The sequence below is a fragment of the Bos indicus x Bos taurus genome, chromosome 8, assembly GCF_003369695.1.
Source record: "Bos indicus x Bos taurus breed Angus x Brahman F1 hybrid chromosome 8, Bos_hybrid_MaternalHap_v2.0, whole genome shotgun sequence".
Taxonomy (NCBI): Eukaryota; Metazoa; Chordata; class Mammalia; order Artiodactyla; family Bovidae; genus Bos; species Bos indicus x Bos taurus.
The window spans coordinates 85414689-85429138 of NC_040083.1; the positions used below are offsets into that span (position 1 = coordinate 85414689).

Consider the following 14450-nt stretch of genomic DNA (forward strand, 5'->3'; position numbering starts at 1 on the left):
CCTCCTCCATCCGGGTCCTCGTGTGCAGCTCTCTGGTGGCGGCGGGCGGCGGGCGCGAGGGCTGGGCTGTCCCCGCGGAGGGCAGCGGCAGGCGGCGGCCTCCTCCGCAAGCCTGAGGTGGGTACAGAGGCGGGACGGCGAGCGCGGGGCCGCCATTTTCCATCTCTCGGACCCCCCCCGGCGGCGGTGGGAAAACGGGAGTGTTGCGAACCGGTTGGTGGAGGCCTGAAGGGCTGGAGCGAGCTGGGCGGGCGGGTTGAGAGCAGAGGCCGCAGTAGGTGGTGGCGCGGGTGGGGGATGGGCGCCGCGTGGCGTGGTCGGTCCCAACCCCCTCCGCTTCCCGCCCAGCGCCTCACGGACGGGGGGAGGGGTCATTCTTCACATTCTTCACCCCGCCCCTCCCCCAACTTCAATCAAACTTGGGCGGGGGAAGTCCCGCCTCCGCGCCTTGCCCATTGGCCAGCGTTCCCTCCCGCTATGGCGTGACTGGCTGTGGACAGCGCCAGGTCCCCTGACGTCACTTCCGCTATCAGGTTTGTGGGCAGGGGAGACCTTGGCCTTGGGGGCTGGGATGCCAGAGGGAAGGTAGGAAGTGCGGGGGAGGGCCGGGACAAGCGGGCGGGCAGGCTCTGGGCTACCTCGCTGCTGCTAATCCGCCGGCCTAACTCAGCCTCCGGTCCTGGAGCAGCTGTGCAGCCGGTCCACCCCTGCGGCCGTCCTTGGCAGTGGAGAGGGCGGGCGGGAGGAAGTGGGATCCCGGGGGGACGGGCTCATGCATGGCGACCTGGGCCCCAACCAGCGGCCCCATCCCTGACTTGGGGGCTGCACACCCTGGAAGCAGGTTGGCTGATGCACGTTCCTGGAGGATTCCGGTGTGAGGAATGCGTAACCTTTATGTCCTTGGCTAGCGATGGCCTTCAGTCTTGCCAACTTTTACAGTACGGCCTGGCCCCCCTGCCTCTGTGTCAGAGGTCAACTCTAAAGCTTTTTAAAATAGACTTCTCGATTTTGAGAGGGCTGGCAAATGGGAAAAGGCATCGGGGATAGTGAATGTTGAATTCTTTAAGTAAATCAGAAGACTGGATGAGTTTTTTTTATTTGTAACTTTACTGATGATTATTTTCTTGGCACGCAGTTGCTAGAGTAAAAACCTCATTTAGCAGTCCTCATTCATTTCTGATGGCCAGAAAATCACGCACTTGTTTAAAACGTTAAATTTTAAATTGAAACGTTGTTCAGAAAGTATAATAATTGTCCTTTGTCCAAGTTTTTCTGCTGTATGGCAGTCTGATTCGTTTATAGAATATTCAGAAAATATATGTAGTTAAGTAACGTTTTGTAAGTTACTTCGGTGGTTTTTTGAGGGTGTTTGATTTACTATACCCAGTTAGGTAGTATTGTGAAACTTGTGAACTTTGAGAGTGGAGTGGTTAGCATTAACTAGAATTTCTTGGTTTAGAGTACAACACACTATAGATATTTGTGTGCTTTTTCTTTGAACAGTTAATAGCTTTGTAGTGGAAATTGATGAAAATGAATCCTAAATCAAGTTCTTCAAACTGTAGGTCCTGACTTACTGGGTTATGAAATCAAGTCAGTGGGTGGTCAGAATTTTTTAAAAACAGAAAATAGTATCAATAGTTTGTTATATGAAACTGATGATTCTGTTGTATAATGTTTATTCCTTCAAAAATACTTCTCTGAAGATGAGTATCAAAAAAGTTTGGAGAACATTTCTTCCAATGCGTGTGTCCCCCCCCCCCCCCCCCCCCCCCCCCCCCCCATTTATATCACTGGTCTTTAAGGAGTATTAAAAGTGGCCCTGATTATTTATACTTGGTGGAACATGTTCCTTTCACTTTTGTTTTCAGGAGCTAGCAATCAGTGGCCAGCATGCATTTTAATCACTTAATGTTTTTAAATCTGGAGAAGCTTTTATTTAGACAGTAAAAGCTCTTCACCCCAGAATATTAACTGATGAATGATTTTTCCATGTACATGCCCAGGTGGCGCTAGTGGTAAAGAATCTGCCTGCCAGTGCAGGAGACAATAAGAGACGTGGGTTCGATCCTTGGGTCTGAAACATCCCCTGGAGGAGGGCATGGCAAGCCACTCCAGTATGCTTGCCTGGAGAACCCACGGACTGAGGAGGCTGGTGGGCTCCATTGGATCGCAGAGAATCAGACACAACTGAAGCCACTTAGCACAGCACAGGATGAGAATTTGGATCCCCAGCAATGAGTTGTCAACATTGCCCTAATGTGACCTCGGGTGAAATAAAGAAGGCTTGATCACTGTATGATCTTTGACTGTGGGTGTACTAAACATTGCACAGTCAATTAGGATAAAAAGAGAGCTACTGGCTTTTTTATTTTGCTTTATATTAAGTCTTTGAAATCCAGAGTGTCTTTTACGGTAACAGCACATCTCATTTGGAGCTAGTCACATTTCTGGTGCTCGAGTGACATGTGGCTACTGACTACCACACCAAATGGATAGTGGATTGCTTAGCTGCTCTTCAGAAATTGGCTTTCTCTGGCTAAGTGTGTTTCAGATTATCAGCTGAAAATGTCCCCTCTGTCTGTGGCCTCATCTCAAATGTGAGGCAGTTTCATCAGTTGATTTCTTAGGCTCTTTCTGGGTATAAGATTTAAGGACTCTGAGGCAGATGACAACTATGCTTTCATTAAGTATCACTTTTGCTTCTCTAGGAATGTTTTAGGAGATTTTGAATGATTTGTTTTAAAATAGCAGATATTAATGATGATGTTCCTTTAATCTGCTTTTTCTGCTTTGTGCCAGTATTCATTATGAAGTTAAACTACTTGTTCACTTGGCCGTTTCTTCCCTTCTCCCCAGTTTTTTAGTCAGTTATAGAATATTTTTCTTGTACATTGTAGACTAAGGATACGGTTGGTTATAGTAAACTGGGGAATCTGGATTTAATGACAAGAAGCCACCTTTTCTTGACTTTGGGGATTGTGTGAATTAAACGGTGACTTTTCAACCTGGGTACATATCAGTATAATTAAGGATAGGAAGGTCGAATATGATAGGATTGAGAAATAATGGTGTATATATAAGGACCACTAAGCAGAACAAGTCACCCAAGTGGAGTACTCTGCTTTACCCGAAATTTTTGTGTGCATTATAGGGTGTGTAGCAGAATATAGGGAGGTAGCTTAGAATGTACTTAACAGCAGGGATGTTGGCCCTAGATTAACAATTTGCATTGCAGAATCTTCAGAGGAATATTGGGAATTGAACTGACATTTTTTTAAATTTCAGAATTTAGATAGTTTCATCTAATCTAGAATGCCTTATGTTGTGTGTCTAAGTGAATGAAAGGAAATGGTCCTTTTGGAAAACATGACCTAGTACTTAGCTTTTAAAACTTAACATGAGTCTCAACATGAGTCTCAGGCTTAGTGCAGTATTTGGTAGGATAATAAATTTAGTGGATGTAGCTAGATTACTGTGGTGATCATTTCACAGTTATACAATAACAAATTACATTGTACACCTGGAACTAATACAATGGTATATGTCAATTATACCTCCATTTAAAAAAATTCAGCCCCTCTCAAAAAAGAAATTAAGATCTTAGATTAAAAGTGGGTTAATTTTGTTAGTAAAACTTAGTTATTGCCAAAAACTTAATCTTGTCAATTTCACTTGTCAACTTAACCTTGATGGGGCAATCCATGGCTAAAAATAATGCCTATATTCTGTCAAAGGAATCAAAATACAATTGGAGAATTTGTATATGTATTTATGTTTAAATATTCAGCCATCATCATCAGATAATTTTATTAATATTCAACTGAGTGTTTGAAGGAAATTGTATTAAGTAACCAGTGTTCTAATTTTGATTTGTGTTTATCATCAAGTGAAACTTGGTGATGAGACTAAAGGAAATGCTTCGTTGTATTTGTATAAAAGTTTGACCAAAAAAAAAAAAAATGTTTAGTCACCTGTAAGATGGCATGTAAATGGAGATGGAAATATGTAAAAAGTAGAACTTTAATGAGCTACTTTGTTTATAGGAGTATGTAAATATAAAAGGTGAGAATATTCGATTGCTGGAGAAAACAACATTTTAGCTCAGAATATCAAAGTGTTAATAGATATTAAGTATGTAGAAAAGATGGGGTATGCCTGTGTTTGGACTAAGTAGGAAAATTGATAAATGCAAAGGTGGTATTGATATATTTTAATTAATATGTAGCCTTTAGAATATATATTCAAATGTGTTTTTAATGCCATGGCAGTTAACATTCTTTTGGTTATAGACTTTTTTGCAGATGTGGCAAAAGCTATGGAAACTTGCAGAGAAATTGTATATACAATTTCTGGTGGTTACTGAAGCTGGTTATGGATGCAAGTTAAGAACTCTGGCCAAAGTTGACTATACAAGTATATTAAACTATATGATGTCATACATTATCGTTTACCAAGATATAAGTGAATATTAAAAGTGTTAGAAACTTTTATATAAATATAGATAAACATAAATAAGTAGATTGCCTTTTCACAGGACATTTTAAATTGATGCATGATTTAACTGAAGATAAGTATTTTTGACTGTCACAAGTATACCCAAGAAGGTAAAATAACTGTCTTGCTGTGCGCTGTGTTCAATTGTGTCGAACTCTTTGTGATCCTTTGGACTGTAGCCCACTAGGCTCCTCTGTCCATGGTATTTTTCAGGCAAGAATATTGGCATGGGTTGCCATTTTCTCCTCTAGGGGATCTTCCCAACCCAGGGATTGTACTTGCGTCTCCTGTGTTGCAGGTGCAGTCTTAGTTTTTTTAGTTTCTCAAATAGGTTTAATTTATTAAGAAAAATGGTTACCATTTGTTGAGTATGTCAGCTAAGATGTCATTAAGATGGATCACTGAGATGATCTGTGTGTGTTCCTAATCTTCAGAACAATCCTGTGAGGTGTGGATGTTAGGTTCCAACTGGAGATGAGAACTAAACCTCAAGGAGGTTATTTAACTTGAAAAAGAACACAGCTGCCACGTAGTTGCCTGACCTGTAAACTCCTTTCCTGTACTGCCATGTTGCACAGAAACATTTTGTGCAAGTTGAGTTGAGACTTTTGGTCACTAGGGTATTTAATGGGGAGGGGAGGAGTTCAAGCTCCAGACTGAGGTAGTAAGTGAACAGGATAGAAAATGCATGTAAAATTGTGTTACTGTTAGAAAAGAAAATATGTAAAAGGTCACATTCGGATAGTTTTAGCTGATAGTCTTGTCTAAGAATGTTTTAGAATTGTCTAATACTGATGGTTGTAGCTGAAAGTTATTGAGCATCCACTCTGCACTTGGTATACTTTGTGGTTTTTGTATTTTATTTCTAATTCCTCTTAACATCCCTGTAAGATTTGTCTGATTTTTATGAGTTGAAATAACAAAAGCTGAGAGATTATCACTTGATGTGTCTGAAGACAAGGTAAATGAGAAACCGGGATTCAAACTGGATCTCTGATTCTGAAATACGCTTTAGAGGGAAAATCTTAAGGAATGAAAACACGTTAGTCAGCTACATAACTTCTTTCTCCAGCCAAAGATTGTATAGTTGTGATCAGTGTGTATGTTGAGTTTTATTTAACCTTATTTCTTAGTGAACATTCCCATGGGTTCTTAAAATCCATAAATTCTAGTTTATGGATTGTATTCTGAAAGCTTGCTTAACTAAACATTGCTTCCTCTTTGCTATTAGATTTTAGTTTCCAAAATTTGCTGTAATCAGAGTTAATCTGAAAAACTGAAGATTGAAAACCATCAGTGGATCATAAAGTCAATATATGTGTATAATAATGTATAAAATAAAAGAGTAGGAGTTAGTGTTCATTTGTGAACAGTATTGAATATTAGTATCTTACTATATTAGTTTAGTATTTGGCTTCCCTGGTGGCTCAGTGGTAAAGAATCTACCTGACAGTGCAGCAGACATGGGTTCAGTCCTTGGGTTGGGAAGGAGAAAATGGCAACCCATTCCAGTATTCTTGCCGGAAAAATCCCATGGACAGAGGAGTCCGAAGTGTTGCAAAGAGTTGACACAAATGAGCACAGCACAGAGTCAGAGATGACTTGGTGACTAAAGCAACCGTAATACTAGTATTTAGTGTTACATATGTATAGACGTGTATGTGTGCTGTTAAGTCACTTCAGTCGTGTCCGACTGTGTGAACCCACAGACGGCAGCCCACCAGGCTTCCCCGTCCCTGGGATTCTCCAGGCAAGAACACTGGAGTGGGTTGCCATTTCCTTCTCCAATGCATAAAAGTGAAAAGTGAAAGTGAAGTGGCTCAGCCGTGTCCTACTCTAGCGACCCCATAGATTGCAGCCTACCAGGCTCCTCTGTCCATGGGATTTTCTAGGCAAAAGTACTGGAGTGGGGTGCCATTGCCTTCTCTGGTGTATGTGTGAGTACTGTTTAAAAATACAAAATATTTTTCTTGTGAATTATGAATGGTGATGCTACATAGTAGATACCTGTTCGCTGTGCTGCTCACCCATAAACTCCCAACTTAAATAGTATGAAATAAGCAGGCCACACTTGCCAAAGTTGAAAAATGAATACATTTTTAGATTCAGTGTTTATTTAATCTTAGATTCCTATGTTTGATGAAGATTCAGACGTTTTAGATGAGAAAACTGGGCTGGGCTTGAGGGTTGTGGTAGAGGTATCAGCTGGTTTTACTGTTGGCTGTCATTTTAAAAGTAAGGACTATGCTGGTTCAGTATTCTCACTTACTGATACTTATATTTAAGATATGGCATTGTATATTGCATTATTACCCTTCATAGTAGACCTAAAATGAGAAGATGAATTTGTTCATTAATTTTCCAGATGATAGATGTGAAATGATGCTTCAGAAAGTTGTCTTTATGTAAGTCCTTGTGTGTGAATGTACATGTATTTGGACATAGATTTTAAGGTATAAACTGGCTCTATTAGAATAGACCTGCCATCTGAAAATGGGAAGTTGGCACCTGAGATCTGCTGAAGAGTCGAAGAACTTGATGCAGGGTTTTTTTTTTAACCCCCACTGAAGTTAATAATGAATTTTTAATTTTAAAAATATATATTCAAAATTCATGTATTGGATTTTGAAAACTTTATTAAAAGTTAAGAAAACAGTAGATATGTACTCAAATTTTCAAGCCCATTACTTGTTATATTCTGCCAAAAATGGAATGGAGTGGGAGATGTAAACTGTTCTGTCTGGACCAGTCTGTCTGACTGTTCTGTCATGGACCAGTATTTGGATTCATTCCTTGGGTTGGGAAGATCCTTAGGGGGAGAAAATGGCAACCCACTGCAGTATTCTTGCCTGGAGAATCCCATGGACAGAGGAGCCTGGCGGGCTACAGTCCATGGGGTTGCAAAGAGTGAGACATGACTAGGCGACTTAATACAACACTTGCTGGTTCTGGAGAAAGATCAGTTCAGTTTAGTTCAGTCGCTCAGTCGTGTCCGACTCTACGACCCCATGAATTCGCAGCATGCCAGGCCTCCTTGTCTATCAGCAACTCCCGGAGTTCACCCAAACTCATATGCATCGAGTCGTTGATACCATCCAGCCATCTCATTCCCTGTCATTCCCTTCTCCTCCTGCCCCCAATCCCTCCCAGCATCAGGGTCTTTTCCATTGAGTCAGCTCTTTGCATGAGGTGGCCAAAGTATTGGAGTTTCAGCTTCAGCATCAGTCCTTCCAATGAACACCCAGGACTGATCTCCTTTAGGATGGACTGGTTAGATCTCCTTGCAGTCCAAGGGACCCGCAAGAGTATTCTCCAGCACCACAGTTCAAAAGCATTAGTACTTTGGCGCTCAGCTTTCTTCACAGTCCAACTCTCACATCCATACATGACCACTGGAAAATCCATAGCTTTGACTAGATGGACCTTTGTTGGCAAAGTAATATCTCTGCTTTTGAATATGCTATCTAGATTGGTCATAACTTTCCTTCCAAGGAGTAAGCATCTTTTAATTTCATGGCTGCAATCACCATCTAGTGGCTTGTAAAGCCCTGACTTTTTAGGGGCGGTTTTTTGCATGTTCATGCCTGAATCATCATCTGGCCTTGTAGAATTGAAATAGGCTCAGATATGATAAGTTTGGAGATCTCAATAATTTGGAACAGGTTATTAAACTTCTTGGCACCAGTTTCCACCTATGTAAAACAGAGATGATATGACTTACATAAGATGGCACACATGAAGGGGCTTAATGTTGGGCCATATGTATATCGAGGGTGTGGTAAATCTTTTTCCCTTACCATTACAGATGATTTAGTCCAATTGATGTTACAGAGACCTTAGAAAAGCTTAAGTTACTTGCACATGGCTTCAGTGGCAGTGAGTAGGTTGGGCCAGGGTTTGAACCTTGACTTTTGTTGACTCCAAATGCTGTGAACATTTCATATACAAGTTTTGTGTCTAATTTTCTTAGGAATATAACTATGAGTGGAATTAACTTTCTGATGAACTGCTAAACTTTCCAAAGCACCTGACCCATTTTACATTCCAACCGTAGTTGGGAATATAATTTCTCTATATCCTCAATAATGCTTCCTTTGTTTCTGTTCTCTTTTGATTATGGCCATCCTAATGGATCTGAAAGTGCTGTCCCATTATGATTCAGGTTTCCCTAATGAGTAATAAATGATGTTGAGTGTCTCTCTATGTACTTTTTGGCCATTTTTTGCTTATTGATCATATCTTTGGAGAAATGGCTATTCTTTACCCTTCTTTAAAATAAGTTACTTATTTTAAGTTACTTAAATATGGTGGGGACCCAGATTTATTCTCTTTGCGTGTGGGTATTCAGTTGTCCCAGCACTGTTTGCTGAAAATTATTCTTTCTCCATTGAATTGTTGTGGCACTCTTGTTGAAAATTGGTTGACCCAATGTATAGGGGTTACTTCTGAACTTTCAATTCTAATAACATGGAGCTGTATGTCATAAAAATGGTTTTGATTATAGGTTTTGGTTGTTAGTAAGTCACCACTCAGTAATTTTCCTTGACATTAAATTTGGTGCATTCCTTAACAAATCAAGAAATCTTTGTGGTAGCTGTCTGTTAAGTATGAAATAAGTAAATTGAAGACTGATGTTTAATATGATTTAGCTTTGTAAGATCTAGATTATAAAACTAAGCTGATCATATTGCTTAGTTCGGAGAGTATTGTACCAAAACGTTAAATAGCTTGATTCCACACTTTGATCTTCACAGTGCCTTTCTTTGCCGGCATGGAATACATGAGTACGTTAATTTAAAAATTAGAATCTCTGTATATTTTTTGCCGTTCCTTTAATCATGGATTATGCATACTGTACAGAACTTTTGTGTTTTAGAGGATCTTCTGTTCCTCCTTTGTAATGGAGTTTTTGGGTTTCTCAAGGGAAGGATAAGTGTTCTGATAACTTAAGAAAATTAAAGTTGATAAATAAAGTAAGATGCAATAAAATCATGATTTCTAAATCTTATAAATACATGGATTCAGATAGCTAAGAATTTAGAATAATACTAAATATAAGGAATAAAAGCACTGTTCAGATCATGAATATTGCTACAGTTTAAATTGCTGATTTTTGGAAGGTTTGTTTCAGTTCAACTTAGTTCACATTCAGTGAATGAAAGTAGTCTAATACTTTTTTTTTTCTCCTTTAATCACACAGGAGAACCAGGATTACCTAGGAGAGAGCTTTCCTGTGATGCCCAGCTCTGGTCCAGTTTCAGCATTCTCCCTGGACATTCTCTTCACTGTGGGATGAGGTAGTAGGTTGTATAGTTTTAGGGTCACACCCACCACTGGGAGATAACTATACAATCTACTGTCTTTCCTAAGGTGATAGAAAAATCTGCATCCAAACAACCTCACACAGTTGATAACTAATTGTGCAGCATTTAAGATTGACTTGTGTAAAAATGCTGTAGTGCAGCATTTCTTAATAGTGTTCAGGTTGCTGCTTATTTTAGAGACTAGACTGATTGGGGATTGGGATACTTTTTGCTTCTCATTTCTGCATGTTGGAATAAGTGTATATTTTATTTTGATTGATGTTGATAATGCACCATAAAGAGTTGCAGTCTTCATTTCAGAAGAAAAGATTGCTCTATCAGAGTGAGGTAGTAGATTGTATAGTTGTGGGGTAGTGATTTTACCCTGTTCAGGAGATAACTATACAATCTATTGCCTTCCCTGAGGAGTAGACTTGCTGCATTTTGTTTTTGTCTAGATGATGTTAAAACTTGGAAGAATTAATTTTGACATTGCTTTGTACTTAACAGTTTACTTAAGTCCTTGATAATAACATTCTCTGTTCAAGTATGGTGTACCTACAATAGACACAGTGATCTAGCATTTACATTTTTCACATATGGTATATTTTAGAAATTTGAAATTGAGCAAAAATATCAAAGAGTGGAGAAAGTATATAACTTTCAAGAAATCTTAATAGGGCACCATGCATTTTTGTAATTGTGAATAGGTTAACTGCCCCTGGTACAGATGTCCAAGGTGAGATCCTAGGTGGGAAAGGTAAATACAAACTGGAAAAGTACTGTCTAAGCTAAATTGAAATCAGGTTGATTATGATTCAGTCCCCAATTGGGTGTTTATGTGACCTTAGGCATTGTTGTAACTACTGTTGCAGTGATGATTTGGACACCTTCACTCTGTAGCCTAGAAAAGGAGAAATGGTTTCTTGGGTTCAGCTCTCGTTCCCTTTTTAAGTCCTTAAGATGTCAGCTTTGCCCTGGTCCCCAAAACCTGAAATGAGCCTTCATTCACAAAGGGAGGTCCTCTGAAGCTTGTCAGTTTAGAAAGTCTATAGTTGTTTTAAAGAAAATGTGAGGATAATGCTTGAAAGGGATGTTTGAATTTTAACACCCTTGATTAGCTTTTTTCTAATCGTGGAACTTCAGGACTTTCCTAAAAAAGTCCATGTTTCAGCTTTTTTCCAATGGCCAAGTCATATGCTACCTTGAAAGTGAGTGAAGTTGCTCAGTCGTCTCCAGCTCTTTATGATCCCATGGACTGTAGCCTACCAGGCTTCTCTGTCCGTGGAATTTTCCAGGCAAGAGTACTGGAGTGGGTTGCCATTTCCTTCTCCAAGGAAATGCTACCTTGGGCCCTTATAATCAGCTAATGCTCCCTGTTTTAAGTGCTTGCCATTTGTTTTATTTTGGGAGAAGAGAAAGAGGCAAAGTGTAGGTGAGAGAGAGGTTACCTCTTCTCAAATATTTCCATCTGTCATGAATCTTAGTATCTTAGGCAATCATTGTACAGTGCTGTAAGCTGCAGCAACTTTGCATGAGAGAAAATATCAAATTCTCTCCTGGATGGGTCCAAACCAGGTGATTTACCCTGGGTTAGATTCATGTTTTTTTAGTTCATCCCTGGCATACATATAGATGGAAACCTGCATGGTTCCAGAATTGGTCTTCAAACTAGACATAGACCTGTTGGGTAGGGGGCCTTTTATAGTCATTACCTTTTGGTGTGCCAAAGAAAAGTGGGAATGTTCAAGAAATTTTTGGCAAGTTGTTCTTGTGGGTTTCCAGTACATGTGCCTCCAGAATGGATATCATCACAAGTTTGTGATTGGAAATTTAAGTAATACCTAAGGTCTGGTGAAAAATGAATTTATATCTTTTATTATTACTCAGGGATACGTTTCATACCCTTTTTGGTCAAGCCTAGCAATTGAATCAAATGGTTGAGTACTATGTTTTTTAAAACATTTAAAAGTACCTTATGGTACAGTGAGACAATCTCTGAAAGCTTGTTTTTGATGGTGACAAAAACCATGATCAGAATTTGCTTCTAGTTACTCTACGTCAAGGGTCAAAACCCCAGATAACCTGGGCCTAGAAGTGACTGGTTGTAACTAGGAGACAGCATCTAAAGGGGACAGACTGTAAGTTAGCTTCACTTGACAGTGCTGAAGAGGGTTTAGACATACTGTCATCTGATTTTCTAGTTTATCAAAAGAGATGGAGAGTTTATGAAATTATATTTTAGTACTTTGTTAAATGTTTTGAAAAGTCTGTGGTGCCAGCTTTTTGTTTTTTAGCTGTATAGCCTGAGGGATTTTAGTTTCCCCACCAGTGATTGAACCTGGACCCTCGACAGTGAAAGCATGGAGTCCTAACTACTGGACTGCCAGGGAATTCTGGCCAGTGCCTTTGTAAAAGCTATCAGTGAGTGAATTCTAACTGGTTTTAATTTTAAATACCCCCCCCCCCCCCCCAAATATGGCCTAATTTAACAGGTTAATTTGAAGTCCATCTACTAAGTAGAAGACCAGCAAGAAAAAAATGGGTTCCTAGGAAGAGGTAGTAGGTTGCATAGTTTTCGGGCAGGGATTTTGCCCACAAGGAGGTAACTATACGACCTGCTGCCTTTCTTAGGGCCTTATTATACCACGGTAACCGGTTTCCTTGGTACCTTGCTTTGGTGTAAACACTTTTTTCTGGAGAGTTTCTCACGAATGAAAACATTGCTGGCATACCAAAGAAGCAGTGCTTGGTTTAGTGATTTATAAACAGCAGCATTATATGAACATCAACTGCTGAGAATTTAAGACTTCTGAAGTATAGTTTCTCATGTAATCTCACTTTGGGGTTGCTCAAAAGTTTGGGAAAGCATAGTTTTGTTTTTGGTCATTTTCCCTTTTCTGCTCATGACACTGCCAGCTGTAGCCCCCTTTGTAACTCTTTATCCAGAAGGCATTTAATGAAACTTTTGAAATACTCTGCATTTTCCTATACTGTATTTATGCATTGCTAGTTTTTTTTTTGTTTTCTGGACTTCAAATTTGGAGCACTTCTTAGGGGTGGTATTGCATAGTGTGGGAATCCATCATTGCACTGAGCACCCATTCTGGTATATAATCCTGTGATTGAATCTCTCTCTAATATGTGCAAGGACTGGAAGGTCGACAAAAATGAAAGGTTATAAGATATATACATATTTTATTAAATATCTTTCTAATAAAAATAATATTTCTAAAACTTGGTGCTTTTAAATCATTCTTAACCATCCTTTCAGATTTAGATGCAATTTTTTATTCTGTATTTAGATTTAAGGTCTGTTAAAGTACTTAATTTTTTTCTTTGCAGTAATTTGCTGATTCTACTATTCACAGATGTGTATTAGTGAAGCTAACTCCAGCCGTACCCTACTCTTTCATTTTTGGAAATGGTTTTGTCTTTGTAGTAATTACATCTGCTTAGGACATTGTACTTTCTTGAAATAATTCTCATTCTAGTGAGTCTTCTAAAGTAGACACTACCTTGTTCATTATCCCTCTTCATTTCTCCAGCCTACTTCAAACACTTAACCATACTGGGGAGCAGCTTAAAATTTTTTCAAATGATTTGAATAGTAATATGTTTAAAAGACTATCGGGTCAGTGAAGTTTCCCATCCTGTTTCCAGTTCAGAGAATGATCCAGTGGAAGCAAGGTCAGGAGGTGTAAGCATGTTCCACACCTCTGACCAACTGGGGCTTTCATTTCCTCTGTAAATTGATTTTAATTTTTCAGAATTTCCCTAATTTTGCTTATAAAGGTATTCTAAATGAACTTTAACCATCTTATTGTTAAAATCTTTGGGCCACACCAGCCAACCTTCATTTTTCCCCCATCCCATCGAACTTGATTTTCCAGATTGTTCTTTCTTGTGCTTCCTATTTTGCCTCCTGTGGTTGGGATCTTGGTGGGAGGTGAGCTGGAAAGGGGCTCCTGGGGATTGGATGTAGTGCCTTCAGAAAAGTTTGATGGTTGAAAAAGCACATGGAAAGTGTTTAACATGGAGAAATTCAAAACCACAATTGGATATCCCCTCACTTAAGTCAAAATGGCTATAAGCAAAGTCTACAAATAATAGATGGTAGACAAGTTATGGAGAAAAGGGAAACCTACATTGTTGGTGGTGATGTTAATTGCTTCATCCTCTATGGAGAACAGTATGGAGGTTCTTAAACTAAAAACAGCTACGTTATGGATCCAGCAGTCCCACTCTTGGACATGTATCTGGGGGAGGAAAAACTAATTGAAAAAGGTACAAGCCCCCTAGTGTTCAAAGCAGCACTGTTTACAATAGCAAGGACAGCCATCAACAATTGATTTAAGGTGTGTATATGCAAACAATGGAATATTACTCAGCATTAAAAAATGAGATTGCCATGTGCAGCAGCAAGAATAGAGAAGTAAGGTGAAGTCAGATAGGATACCACTGATACATGTGAAAACTAAAAGATAATACAAGTGAATCAACATGTAACACTCAGAATTTTTAATAACAACAACAAAAAAAAGAATTTTTAATAACAGATTATTCCAGAGAGGAAGTTGGGGGTTGATGGCAAAGAGATGTATACAAACTACATAAAATACATATGCGATAAGGATTTACTGTATAATG

General features: G+C 39.3%; 1 long non-coding RNA gene across 1 annotated transcript; it reads left to right on the plus strand.

The window, feature by feature from the left end:
- The first annotated feature begins 37 nt into the window (after positions 1 to 37).
- Positions 38 to 13037, plus strand: LOC113897560. Its single transcript, XR_003512357.1, has 2 exons — positions 38 to 117; positions 9698 to 13037. It is a non-coding gene; the product is annotated as an uncharacterized LOC113897560 (long non-coding RNA).
- The last annotated feature ends 1413 nt before the right edge of the window (positions 13038 to 14450 follow it).